The sequence below is a fragment of the Numenius arquata genome, unplaced genomic scaffold (genome assembly GCF_964106895.1).
Source record: "Numenius arquata unplaced genomic scaffold, bNumArq3.hap1.1 HAP1_SCAFFOLD_38, whole genome shotgun sequence".
Lineage (NCBI taxonomy): Eukaryota > Metazoa > Chordata > Aves > Charadriiformes > Scolopacidae > Numenius > Numenius arquata.
This window is the reverse complement of record NW_027415315.1, coordinates 570,778-585,094: the sequence shown is the minus strand read 5'-3', so window position 1 is coordinate 585,094 and position 14,317 is coordinate 570,778.

The window sequence follows — 14,317 nt, the reverse complement described above, 5'->3', positions numbered from 1 at the left end:
AGAAGGGTCCTAAGGACAGGATTCCAACGGGGGATTGAAAATAGGGCTTTCTGGGTTAAAAGCCTCCCCGCTAACCAGCTCCGCCCCAGTCCAACGGCTTTACCTCCTTCTGGATGAGGCCAAAAGTCTTCTGATGGACAAAAAAAAGGCTCTTTCAAGAGCTTTGGGAGCGGGATCTCCAGAGAGAAACTCCTCCCTGGCTGCAGATGAGCTGGCACCGCCAAAACCCCCCCTTTCTCATGGAAGATGCTCCCGAGAGCACCAGCGGCTCTTATCTAGCCACTTTCCTCCCAAAAACGAGCCATCTCCTTCCCTCCAACGCTACGCGGCCAAGACAAGACGGGAGAGAACCCAAACGCCCTATCAAGTAACTCTGAAAAGGGGGAATTTGCCCCTTTCCCACAAGAAAAGCCTGAAGAGAAACCTTTCTCCTGCGGCTCGGGCTTGCTTTCCACGTCACCCCAGGGCTTCCAAACCAGGGAGGCTCCTTCGTCCTCCTCTTCCAAGAGGGATCTGTCCCGCAGGGCAGGCAGCTCCGCCTGCAACTGCTCCCCAACATTGATGCGGCTGAAAGGGGGAGGAAGAGGAGGGGGAGGAAGAGGAGGGGGAGGAAGAGGAGGGGGAGGAAGAGGAGGGGGAGGAAGAGGAGGGGGAGGAAGAGGAGGGGGAGGAAGAGGAGGGGGAGGAAGAGGAGGGGGAGGAAGAGGAGGGGGAGGAAGAGGAGGGGGAGGAAGAGGAGGGGGAGGAAGAGGAGGGGGAGGAAGAGGAGGGGGAGGAAGAGGAGGGGGAGGAAGAGGAGGGGGAGGAAGAGGAGGGGGAGGAAGAGGAGGGGGAGGAAGAGGAGGGGGAGGAAGAGGAGGGGGAGGAAGAGGAGGGGGAGGAAGAGGAGGGGGAGGAAGAGGAGGGGGAGGAAGAGGAGGGGGAGGAAGAGGAGGGGGAGGAAGAGGAGGGGGAGGAAGAGGAGGGGGAGGAAGAGGAGGGGGAGGAAGAGGAGGGGGAGGAAGAGGAGGGGGAGGAAGAGGAGGGGGAGGAAGAGGAGGGGGAGGAAGAGGAGGGGGAGGAAGAGGAGGGGGAGGAAGAGGAGGGGGAGGAAGAGGAGGGGGAGGAAGAGGAGGGGGAGGAAGAGGAGGGGGAGGAAGAGGAGGGGGAGGAAGAGGAGGGGGAGGAAGAGGAGGGGGAGGAAGAGGAGGGGGAGGAAGAGGAGGGGGAGGAAGAGGAGGGGGAGGAAGAGGAGGGGGAGGAAGAGGAGGGGGAGGAAGAGGAGGGGGAGGAAGAGGAGGGGGAGGAAGAGGAGGGGGAGGAAGAGGAGGGGGAGGAAGAGGAGGGGGAGGAAGAGGAGGGGGAGGAAGAGGAGGGGGAGGAAGAGGAGGGGGAGGAAGAGGAGGGGGAGGAAGAGGAGGGGGAGGAAGAGGAGGGGGAGGAAGAGGAGGGGGAGGAAGAGGAGGGGGAGGAAGGCACGTCGGGAATGGATACGGCGCAACAAACGCTTCAAAAGAGGGAAAACGTGGTCAGTTGGGGCAAAACCGGTCCCTATTTCCCAGCAAAACATCACTCAGTCTTCCGCCACCAACTTCCAACGCCCCTTCCCACCCCCAGCGTTACCCTTCGGCCACTGGAGGCTTTTTGGGCCCCATCGGGCAGGACAATTTGGGGGTTTTCCCCAAAAAAACAATCCAACTGCTGAATGTCACTCTCCACAGCGGTAGGAAGCTGCCACAGCCACGGCCAGCGAGCGACCGCCGCCTCGGAATGTTGTGTGGAACGCGGGAGGCCGGCAACGGCCTGTGACGTCAGCAAAACCAGTGCTTTACTGGGACAGCACTGGGCCTTTGGGGGCGTTTCTGGCCCATATGGTGGACCCTCCACCCAAAAACACGCTGTGGAGAAGGGGCCGAGCGACACCCACCCCCACCCCCAGTTCCCTCCTCCCGTTTTCCCAGGGGTCGCCCTCATTCCCACGGCTCAACGTGGATTTTTGCCTCATCCTCCATCAAAAGAACCCCAAAATCCTGGAGGTTCTGCCCAAAAAATCTGACAAAACCACGCTGGGGATAAAAATCTTTCCGCCAACACCCTCCTTTAGCCTTCCTTTGCCCTCCTCCTCCTCCTCACACACCACTCCATCCCCCACAACATTTCCCCCTTCTCAGGGAAATCATGGCTCTGGAGATGGACCCTCCGGCTACCACTTCACCCCTGCGGCTGCCCCGGGCCAGAAGGCGGGGATTGAGCCAGTTGGGGCTTTTCTAGAAGCAAAAGGAGCAAAGCGAAACCCCGGGGGCCCTTTCCATCCCCCAATCCCCTAGTCCATGGGCTGCAGTCATCATGCTCTAGTGCACTTCACTCTCTTCACAAGTTGGAAGCCCACGAGAAGCACAGTTAGGACGCCACATTTTAAGAAAGCAAACTTCCAGCTCTTCAAGGAGTTAGGAAATAGGACCCCATGGGAAACTGCCCTTAGGGACAAGGCAGCAGAACAAAGGAAAAAGGGATTTGTAAGTCCTTCCTCTAGAAATCCATTAGACCCAGCTTCATAGAAACGACACCGGTCTGGATGCTGGTGGTTAAAGAGGATGGATTTTGGGGGGGTTAAATTAGGAGAATTACTTGGGCGATCACTTCAAATGAGGTCAAATTAAAACTGGAGGCATTTTGCTGGCTGTGAGGGACTGGAGTGGGCAAGCCTCGGGCCACAAAACTCAATGGAACTTGAGTTTGTCCTGGGCAAAAAGGGGAAACCTGAGGCTTTTGCACAAGGAGGGGCCGCTCTGAACCTCACGGCTCCGGGGAAGGTCTCCCCGACTCCAAAAAGACAGAATAATATCTCTTTCCGTGAAGCAAATCCCTCTTTCCTGGCAAGGAACGTTTGAGCAGATGGATTCGTCGAGGAAACAAACCCCCCCAGCAGCTTTTTTACCTCGCCTTTGGCTTTTTCCACCTCATCCCGGACTCTCTTGACCCTTTTCTCCAGCAGGCGAGGTCAGGTGAACCCAAATCGCACTGTCTTCCTCCAGAAGTAACAAGAGTCAACACACTGGGCCACGGTTTGCCTCTGGATCTATGGGCAGAAATCCAGGGATATTAAAGACTCCCTTGTCATTACAAAGGAGGGCAATGATGTCTTCTCCCGCTGGGTTTTGAGCAGGAAGAAGGGTCCTAAGGACAGGATTCCAACGGGGGATTGAAAATAGGGCTTTCTGGGTTAAAAGCCTCCCCGCTAACCAGCTCCGCCCCCCTCGAACGCTACGGGGCCAAGACAAGACGGGAGAGAACCCAAACGCCCTATCAAGTAACTCTGAAAAGGTGGAATTTTCCCGATTCCCCAAAGAAAAGGTTTAAGACAAACCTTTCTCCTGCGTCTTGGGGTTGGATTCAATGTCACCCCACGGCTTCCAGACAAAGGAGGCTCGCTCTTCTTCCTCCTGTCCCAAGCAGGATCTGTCCCGCAGGGCAGGGAGCTCCGCCTGAAACTGGTCCCCGACATTGATGCGGCTGAAAGGAGGAAGAGGAGGGTGAGGAAGGCATGTGGGGAACGGATACGGTGCAACAAACGCTTCAAAAGAGGGAAAACGTGATGAGTTGGGGCAAAACCGGTCCCTGTTTCCCACCAAAACATCACTCAGTCTTCCGCCACCAACTTCCACCGCCCCTTCCCACCCCCAGCGTTACCCTTCGGCCACTGGAGGCTTTTTGGGCCCCATTGGGCAGGACAATTTGGGTTTTTCCCCAAAAAAACAGTCCAACTGGTGAGTATCACTCTCCACAGCGGTAGGAAGCTGCCACAGCCACGGCCAGCGAGCGACCACCGCCTTGGAATGTTGTGTGGAACGCGGGAGGCCGGCAACGGCCTGTGACCTCAGCAAAACCAGTGCTTTACTGGGACAGCACTTGGCATTTTGGGGCGTTTCTGGCCAATATGGGGTACCCTCCACCCAAAAACACGCTGTGGAGAAGGGGCCAAGTGACACTCATCCCAACCCCGGATCTCTCCTCCCGTTTTCCCAACATTAGTCCTCATTCCAATGGCTGAACGTGGATTTTTGCCTCATCCTCCATCAAAAAAAACAAAAATCCTGGATGTTCTGCCCAAAAAATCTAACAACACCACACTGGGCATAAAACTCATTCTACAGACCGTCCTTTAACCTTCCTTGCCCTCCTCCTCCACACACACCACTACATCCCCCACAAAATTTCCCTCTTCTCAGGGAAATCATCGCTCTGGAGAGGGACCCTCCGGCTACCACTTCACCCCTGTGTCTGCCCCGGGGCAGAAGGCAGGGATTGAGCCATTTAGGGCTTTCTAGAAACAAAAGGAGCAAAGCGAAACCCTGGGGGCCATTTCCATCCCTCCTCCCCCAATCCCCAGGGAAAAATCCCCTCCTTCATCTGTTTTCAGCTTTTTTAGGAGGCAAAAGGAGAGCCGGGGACTGGGGGCTCAAATCCTCAGCTCCCAGGAATTCCAGGTGGTAAAACCAGTCAGCAGAAGCCGAGCCCAGTAGGGAAACTGGGATGAGTGGGCAGCTGTGTCCCAGACATGCCCATGCTTTGGGTCCAACCACCACCTCTTTTTAATGATTGGATTCAGTTTTGAACCCCAAACTCGTACCATAAAAACCAGGCGGTGGCTTTAGGAGGAGCTTCAACTGCTCCCTGTCAACACCCGGGTTTCCACCGCGGTCACTGATCCCCCAGGAAGGGGGAGAATGTTTGAATTTAGGAATTCTCTGGCAGAAAATGGCTCCAAATGGGTGGAGTTGCTCCATTTAATGGCAGCCGGCTGGATTCCTTTCCAGTTCTCCTGAGAACAAGACCTGGGGAGAAGAAAGCCCCCCGCCAGCTTTTGTGTGGCCAGAGAGAGAGCTCAAAGGAATAAAAGTCATTTCCCAAATCGTCTTGAAATCCTTCAAATCTCCTCCTCAAAGCCCAAGGATTTCCCCAGCTTTTGCATCCCCCTTGACACTTCCCACCTCCCCTTTTCTTTTCCTGCAGCTCCAGGTGATTAACGGGGGACGTATTTCCAATCAATTCCTCCCACGGACCCTGCAACCTTTGCCAAAGTCTCACCAAAACAAAGGCCTTTTGCCTAAATACACTCAAAGCACAAAAAATTGCCACCCACCTGCTTCCCGGCTGCTGTCGTCACCGGGACCGAGACGGGACCCACCCTCACCTCCCCCCAGAAGCATCTCGGGCTTTTGAGGGACAATTTCCATCTCCTGCTGCCTCCAGCCACAGTTTCTGGGCACAAACAAGGGCAGGGGGGGGGGTTCTGCCATCAGCCAAGTCAAAGACATCCAAACTTTGCTGGTCCATGGGGGCTGCCCAGCCAAGGAGATGTCCCTTAATTATATCCACTGGCAACTTCTATTATCATCAGAAGGTTGATCAGACTCGGTCCATGGACCCCAGCTCCAGCGTCACCACCCCAACGGGCTCCAGTCTGTGAGACTCGCACAGGCTCAGCTGAGAAAATGATGGCTTCAAAGGAAATGTAGCTCCAGGAGACAGAGCTCCACGGCCTGAGCGCAGCACTAACCAGAAGCTTTACTGACTCAACCGCTGCTTTTCTACCCAAACGCTGCTCATCTCCAGGGAGAGAAAGCTGCTTTAGCCACTTCTCCTCCAAAGCCCTCACAGGGCTAAAGCCACACAGTCAGGAGCACCCCTCTGCACAGAGACACAGCCAGCACAAAGGAAACCCTTTGGGAAATCCATCGGGACACCCATTCCAGCAGAAAAGAGAATCCTTACCAGGCTGGTGGCAAAACTCCCCGCGTCTCTGGGCCAGGGGGACGTCACCAACACGTCCGCACCTCTGAGGGTTGGGATCCACCACAAGGCTGGTTTCCATTCTGTCACATCCTCGGAGCTAAAACTGTCGGCAGGAGCTGCCTCATCCGGGGACTCGGAACCACCCGGGCACCTGACCTGCAGAACACAAATACCTCTCAAGAGACCTTGATGTCCTGCATTAACACACCAGCACGCTCTTGAGATCACACAACCACACAATGGTCACAGTTGGAAGGCACCTTAAAGCCCCTCCAGTGCCACCCCCCGCCCTGGGCAGGGACACCTCCCACCACACCAGGCTGCTCCAAGACCCCTCCAACCTGGCCTGGAACCCCTCCAGGGATGGGGCAGCCACAGCTTCTCGGGGCAACCTGGGCCAGGCTCTCACCACCCCCCCAGCAAACCATTTCCTCCCCACATCTCATCTCAATCTCCCCTCTTCCAGTGGCAAACCCTTCCCACTCCTCCCACGGCTCCCCTCCCTCATCCAGAGTCCCTCCCCAGCTTTCCTGGAGCCCCCCCCCTTTAGGGACTGGAAGGGGCAGAAAGGTCTCCCCGGAGCCTTCCCTTCTCCAGCCTGAACCCCCCCAACTCTCTGTCCTCACAGCAGAGGGGCTCCAGCAGCCCTGACCCCCTCCCCTCCAGCACTTTTTGGGGGGTGCCTGCGCTCCCTGGCCCCGTGACAGACCCCTCCAGTCACTGGGGTGGGAGGAGGGGGTGCCAGTGTTTTTTAGGTATTTTTTCTCTACAGTGCAGTATAAACGGCTCGGTCGGGGCTGGCGCTTCTCTGTGCACACCGTAGATTGGAAAGGAGGGGGACCCCAAAAAACGCACCCTCTCACACCCTAAAATCATTCCTTCTCCCACCCCCTCTAAAACCACCCATTCTCCCACCCTCCAACCCCAAAAATCCCTCTTCCAGACCCCATACCCTTAAAAAACACCCCTCTCCCAACCCTGCACCCCAAAAATCTCCTCCCATCACAAACTCCCCTTACCAGCTCCAAAAAACCCAACCCCTAACCCACCCTCTCCCAAACCCCCTCTCCCTAACACCCCCAAAACCACCCTCAACACCCCCCATCCCAAAAGACCCTCTCCCACCCCAAACCCCAACTCACTTCTGCTGCACAAGCTCTTCCCTCTTTCATCACCAGCTTCTTGATAGCCCCAAAAACCTCCTGTCATTCCCGGGGGTCAATAGGGTTAACAAGGGGCAGCACTAACAAGCCCCATCCCCCATTATGTTCTATCCTGGCTGCAGCCAGAGCCAGCAAAGAAATTTCCAGACAGCACCTGGAAAAAGGGGGTGTCAATAGGGGGGAGGGGCACCAATGGGAAGCAGGATATGGCTGGGGGGATTTGGGGGGAGGCCTCACCATCTTCGGGCGAGTTGCCCTTCATGAAGATGAAGCTGAGGATGACCATGAGGAGCCCCAGCTTGGCCGTCTGGGTGTCCCTGGGGCTTGAGGGGGGACGGCAGAGGGGTATCACCCCCCTGAATAGGGAGGGGGAAGCTCTAACGGGGTCTGCCTGCCTCCCAAAATTCCCCCCTCTCCCAGGGAAAATAGACCCCCCACTAGCACAGGATCACCCCTTTGGTGGGGGACAGGTCACTGGTGAGGATGTCAATGTGGTGTTTGTTGTCCATCTCCACCAGCTGCAGCCAAAAGACCTGCAGGGCACAAAGGGTTAATCTAACAGGGGGCCTTAAACCCCAGAAAATACCCCCCACACGCCCCTCTTTGCCTCCCCCCTCACCTGCTGCAGGGTCCTGCCCACCCGCCTGACCATCTCCCAGTAGGCATCTCTGTATTCCCAAATGACTTCCTTCAAAATATCTATGGGGAAAAAGGGGAGGGAATTGCCTGGATATTGGGGCAATAAGCTTGGGGAAGGGGGGCAGTGGTGGCTCCTATGGGGAAAAAGCGGAATGAAAAGGGTGAGAAAGGGGAGAGTGGACACGGAGGGGGGGCAGCCCCTCACCTGAGAGACACCCGACACTCTGCAGCACTTCCTCGGGGACATTTCTCACAGCCCTTCTGAGGAAAAAGAAGCACCCGGCGAGCTCAAACCACGACGAGATCATCCCCATTGCCCTCTCCCACATCCCTTCCTCCCTTTTCCCCTCTTCTACAGAGGCCACAAACCCCCCAGCAGCACCGCCCACACCAGCTGCCCTTAGGGAGCTGCCTGCGCGCCCTCCCCTTCTGCCCATGCGCTCACGGCGGCACCGCCCACCCTGGAAAACACCGCTGCCCATTGGCCCGCCCAACGCTCTCATCCCGCCCACCGCCTCCTCTTCAAGCCGCCATTGGGCCAGCGGCTGCACTCGCCCCGCCCCCTCTGTCCTGCGAGGGCTCCCCTCAGGTGGTGAAAAAGGCGGGAAAGGCGCCCCTGCCCCCTTTCCCCTCAGGGCCACAAAATGGCCGCGCCGCTTGGCTTGAACCATTAGAAACAAGATAAAAACTCCCCCAAACCACCCCAAATAGCCAGTTTTACCAAAAGAAGAGATTTAAAGCACCTGTGCTGACCCCGCCCCTCACAAGGCACCACCAGAGCCCTTCCCTTCCAGGGAGTGACAGGAGGTTTTTGGGGATATGGAGAAGCTGGTGACGGAAGAGGGAAGAGCTTGTGAAGAAGAAGTGAGCTGGGGTTTGGGGTGGGAGAGGGTCTTTTGGGATGGGGGGTGTTGAGGGTGGGTTTGGGGGGGGTTGGGAGAAGGGTTTGGGAGAGTGGGGGTTTGGGGTTGGGTTTTTTGAGCTGGTAAGGGGAGTTTGGGATGGGAGGGGTTTTGGGGGTGCAGGTTTGGGAGGAGGGGTGTTCTTTGGAGGTGGGGGGGTTTGGGAGAGATTTTTTTGGTGGGGTTGGGAGAATGTGGGGGGTTTTGGGCTGTCTGGGTTGGGAGAGAGGGGAGTTTGGGGTGGGAGAGGGTTTTTTGGGGGATGGAGGAGTTGGGAGAGGGGTCTTTTTGGGTGAGGAAGTGTGTTTTGGGGTGGGGGGTGAGAGAATTAGTGGTTTTTGGGGTGAGGGGGTTGGGAAAATGGGTGTTTTTGTGGTGCCCCCCCCCCCTTCCCATTCCCGGTGCGCACAGAGCAGCACCTGCCCCGTCCGGGCCGTTTATACTGCACTGCAGAGAAAAAACACCTGAAAACCACTGACAAACACACCTCCCCCACACACACACACACTCACACCCCAACCCCCACACACCCAAACCAAGTGAATTGAGGGGTCTGTCATGGGCCCAGGGGGTGCAGGTACCCCCCAAAAGGTGCTGGAGGGTAGCGGGTCACCACCTCACACACACACCCTCCTCATCCCCCTCGTAGGTACCTGGAGATCACCCCCATCACCCTGATGGACCCCCCTGGAAGCCCCCAAAATTAATGCCCCCCACCCCCAATAATGCTTGGGGACGGTGACCAGGGCTTTGGCAAGGGGGGCGGCTGATGTCAACATTCTACGGGGCAAAATGGGAACTTCCCATTGGCAAAATGGGGAGGTTCCCCAAAATCTACCACCCCCCCAATTTCAGGGGGGTTTAATGAGATCTGTCCCCTCTTTTGGGGGTTTTTTTTTGGGCTCCTCCCTTACCTGTGGGTGTTCACTGCCTCCCCCTCGTACCCTGGTTCCCCGGGAGGCAACAGCGCTTGGGGGGGGGCAGCCCCCTTTTTGGGGGTGGTGTCCCTGTTTTGGGGGGCACACCCGGGGAGGGGACAGTCCCCTTTTTGGGAAGGTTGTCCCCTTTTTTGGGGTCAGACAGGGTGGGCACTGCCATGGGGTGGGGCAACTCCTGGCCAGGCCCTCCCTTGAAATGATGGGGGCTGCTGGGGCTGTGGCTTGGCCCTGTTAGCCCCACCCCTTTGTGGGTGTGGCCTTCCCCCTTAGCCTCACCCCTTTGTGGGTGTGGCCTTCCAGCTCTTGTGGGTGGGGCTCACTGCCTTAGCCCTGCCTCTTGCAGGAGGCCCTGTGGGCGTGGCTTGTTTCCCCTGGCTCCACCCCTTTGTGTCCCTGTCTCACCTGAGGGTGTGGCTTCCTCAGCCACGCCCCTTCCCTTCAGCTCCACCCCTTCCCCCTTAGCCACGCCCCTCTGTCCCTGCCTGTAGTAGCCCTTGGGGGTGTGGCTTGTTCCCTTAGCACCGCCCCCCAGGGTGTTCCCTATGGGTGTGACCTCCTGTCGCCCCACCCCTTCCCTGTGGCTCCGCCCCTCCCCATAGCCCAGCCCCTCCCTTGTGTGAGTGGTGGGTGTGACCTCCCTAAGCCCCACCACTTTTTCCTACCCCCACCCTTCTAGGGGTGACTCCCACTGGTGGGCGTGGCCTTGTCCTTTAGCTCCACCTCCTCCCTGAGTGTGTGGGCGTGGCCTCCCAGAGCCCCTCCCCCTTCCCCCTAGCCCTGCCCTTCCCTGGGGTGACCCTGGTGGGTGTGGTCTCCTTTCTTAGCCCCACCCCTTTTCTCTTAGCCACCCCTTCCTGACCTGCTGGGTGGGTGTGGCCTCAGCCCCGCCCCTGTCCCCACCCCTCCCACTCCCCTCCCTTTCCCCCCCCCCAGCCTGTCCCTGCTTGGTCCCAGCTCACAGACATGTCCTGCCCCCCCCGCTGTCCCCGAGGGGAGACCCCCGTGTCCCCCTCGATGTGGGTTGAGCTTCACTTGCTGGGAAGAGGGTGTCTGCACGGGTTTTTTGGGGGGGTGGGCACGATTTTTGGGGGGGCCCCTGCCTCAAGGTTCTCACCTCGGTGTCGCTTCTGCCCCCCCAGGGTCTCACCTTGATGTTCCCCTCGATGGTGGCGGGGTCGACGCAGATGGATTCCACGCAGAGAACCTGGATGGGGGGAAAAAGGGGGTCACCGATGCCCCCCCGCCCCCTGTTCTGTGAGCACCCCCAAAGCAGTGCCACCACGCCCTGTGCTGTGAAAACCTGTCCCCTTGGGTGTGGGAGCAATCTCCGGCCCTTGGGTGCTGCGGCCCTTGGGTGCTCCTTTTGAGCCTGGCCCTGGGGAGAGGGAGAAAGGTGGTTTTGAGGAAGAAAAGGTGGTTTTGAGGATGAAGTTGCCAAGAGGAAACCAAGCCAGGAGGATGAAACCACCAACGCCGTTTGCAGCTTAATGTCGCCAGGAGACGTTTCCTTCACTCGACGTCTTTCGTTCTATTTCTTGTGGCTTCATTTTTAAAAACTATTTTCAAACTTTCCCTCACAGCAGGGCCAACAACCTTCGAAAAGCGAGTTTTGGGGTTTTGCACAGAGCTCAGGGCCCCAAAGCGCTCCCTGCGCTGGACTGTCCCTGTCACCTCGACCTCCTGTCACCGAGAGAGTCCCACCGGGAGGTGCTGGTGGCGGAAGAGGGTAAAAACCTTCCGTGAAACACCCAGTTCCTCCAGAAACCACGTTTCTGAGCAAGAGTGCCGAGGAAGGCGCTCTGTTCCGAGGAATGACTGTGTTTGTCCTGTCGTTGTCCCCCCGTCCCCTGCCCCATGGGGTCTCCTTTCCCCCGCGCTGGTCAGGCCCTGTTTCTTCCTGGGCTTTGAGGAACGTTATCCCTGAAGATGCAGGAGAGACTGAGCCCCTTTTGCCTCTGGGACGGTCCCAGCAGCTCCTCAGCGAGGTGGGATCAGCTCTCCCGCAGTCCTGTGTGATGAGTCCGCCAGTTGTCCTGCTTCTCCACCCTCTGCCCAGAGCCAGAGTGACATGGGCAGGATGGAGGTGGCTCCTGTGACCCTCCTGAAGTTCCACCAGGCCAAGTGCAAGGTGCAAGGTACAAATCCAGGCTGGGCGGAGAATGGCTGGAGAGCAGCCCTGAGGAGAAGGACGTGGGGGTGTTGGTGGGTGAGAAGCTCCACAGGAGCCAACAATGTGGAGTGTGGGCCAGAGGAGGCCACGGAGATGCTGGGAGGGCTGGAGCCCCTCTGCTGTGAGGACAGGCTAAGAGAGTTGGGGGTTCAGCCTGGAGAAGGGAAGGCTCCAGGGAGACCTTTTGTGGCCCTTCCAGTCCCTAAAGGGGCTGTAGGAAAGCTGGGGAGGGACTCTGGATGAGGGAGGGGAGCCGTGGGAGGAGGGGGAAGGGTTTGCCACTGGAAGAGGGGAGTCACAACCCTCTTCTATGACATCACAACCCCACTCTATGACATCATAACCCCACTCTATGACGTCACAACCCGACTCTGTGACATTACAAAGCCCACTCTGATGTTAGAACCACACTCTGTGAAATCACAATGCCCTTCTATGACGTCACAACCCTCCCTATATGACATCACAACCCTCCCTCTATGACATCACATCCCCCGCTATGACATTGGGCGACGAAACAAACACCACAGCAGCTTTTTTACCTCGCCTTTGGCTTTTTTAACGCCACATTTTAAGAAAGCAAACTTCCAGCTCTTCAAGGAGTTAGGAAATAGGACCCCGTGGGAAACTGCCCTTAGGGACAAGGCAGCAGAACAAAGGAAAAAGGGATTTTTTAAGTCCTTCCTCTAGAAATCCATTAGACCCAGCTTCATAGAAACGACACCGGTCTGGATGCTGGTGGTTAAAGAAGATGGATCGGTGGGGGTTAAATTAGGAGAATTAATTGGGCGATCACTTCAAATGAGGTCAAATTAAAACTGGAGGCATTTTGCTGGCTGTGAGGGACTGGAGTGGGCAAGCCTCGGGCCACAAAACTCAATGGAACTTGAGTTTGTCCTGGGCAAAAAGGGGAAACCTGAGGCTTTTGCACAAGGAGGGGCCGCTCTGAACCTCACGGCTCCGGGGAAGGTCTCCCCGACTCCAAAAAGACAGAATGTTGGGGGTTGAAAGTCAAATAAAACCACCAAGAGGCACCTGGGCAAGGGCAATCCTCCAGCTGCCCTTCCCTTCTGCCCCCGCCCCACCTCCCTCCCCCAGGGTGCTTTTCTGAACCCAAAGGAGGCATTTGGGGAAGAAAAAGGGAGGGCTGACCTTCCGCACTCACCTCAGGGCAAGTCCCAGCACAGGGAGGTCCCGGGATCCCCGGAGGAGCCGCAGGCGCTGTGGGGCTGCGGGTGGTGATGCCCCGGCGGGGGCTTGTCTTTGGGGGTCGCACGTGGCCTCTTCTTCTGGTGGCAGACGGCCTGCAAACCAGGGACAAAATAACTTGAAATGGCTCAAAAAGGCAGAAAAATAAGATTTTTTGGCCATGGATTTCACGCGGTTTATCAGCCCAGGTAAAGTCTAAACAGCCAAAAAACCAATGGGAAAACAGGGTGCAAAGCCACAACGGGGTGCAAGAAAAACTCTATTATTTCCACTGTCCCAAGCGGAAAAGCACTTTCCTCCACCAAATCTATCAAAGGGGCTGAAAAGGTGCAATTCCCACGCACTGAAGCCACACAGCCACCCCGTTCCCCCGCCCACCAAAAATTAAAATAATATCTCTTTCCGTGAAGCAAATCCCTCTTTCCTAGCAAGGAACGTTTGAGCAGATGGATTCGTCGAGGAAACAAACCCCCCCAGCAGCTTTTTTACCTCGCCTTTGGCTTTTTCCACCTCATCCCGGACTCTCTTGACCCTTTTCTCCAGCAGGCGAGGTCAGGTGCACCCAAATCGCACTGTCTTCCTCCAGAAGTAACAAGAGTCAACACACTGGGCCACGGTTTGCCTCTGGATCTATGGGCAGAAATCCAGGGATATTAAAGACTCCCTTGTCATTACAAAGGAGGGCAATGATGTCTTCTCCCGCTGGGTTTTGAGCAGGAAGAAGGGTCCTAAGGACAGGATTCCAACGGGGGATTGAAAATAGGGCTTTCTGGGTTAAAAGCGTCCCCGCTAACCAGCTCCGCCCCGCTCCAACGGCTTTACCTCCTTCTGGATTAGGCGAAAAGTCTTCTTATGCATGTAAAAAGGGGATGCGGTGGGAGAGGGTCTTTTGGGATGGGGGTGTTGAGAGGGAGTTTGGGGGGTTACAGAAAGGTGGAGTTTGGGGTTGGGTTTTTTGAGCTGGTAAGAGAAGTTTGGAATGGGAGGAGATTTTGGGGTGCAGGGTTAGGAAGAGGGATGTTCTTTGGGGGTGGGGGGTTTGGGAGACAGTTTTTTGGGGGTTGGGAGAATGGGTGGTTTTGGGGTGGGAGGGTGGGAGAAGGGGTGACTTAAGGGTGGGAGAGGGTGTGTTTTTTGGGGTCCCCCCCCTTTCCAGCCCATGGTCTGCACAGGGCAGCGCCAGCCCCAACCGGGCTGTTTATACTGCACTATAGAGAAAAAATACCTAAAAAACACTGCCACCCCCTCCCCCCACCCCAGTGACTGGAGGGGTCTGTCACGGGGCCAGGGAGCGCAGGCACCCCCCAAAAGGTGCTAGAGGGGAGGGGGCCAGGGCTGCTGGAGCCCCTCTGCTGTGAGGACAGGCTGAGAGAGTTGGGGGGGTTCAGCCTGGAGAAGGGAAGGCTCCGGGGAGACCTTGGAGCCCATTCCAGTCCCTAAAGGGGGGGGCTCCAGGAAAGCTGGGGAGGGACTCTGGATGAGGGAGGGGAGCCGTGGGAGGAGTGGGAAGGGTTTGCCACT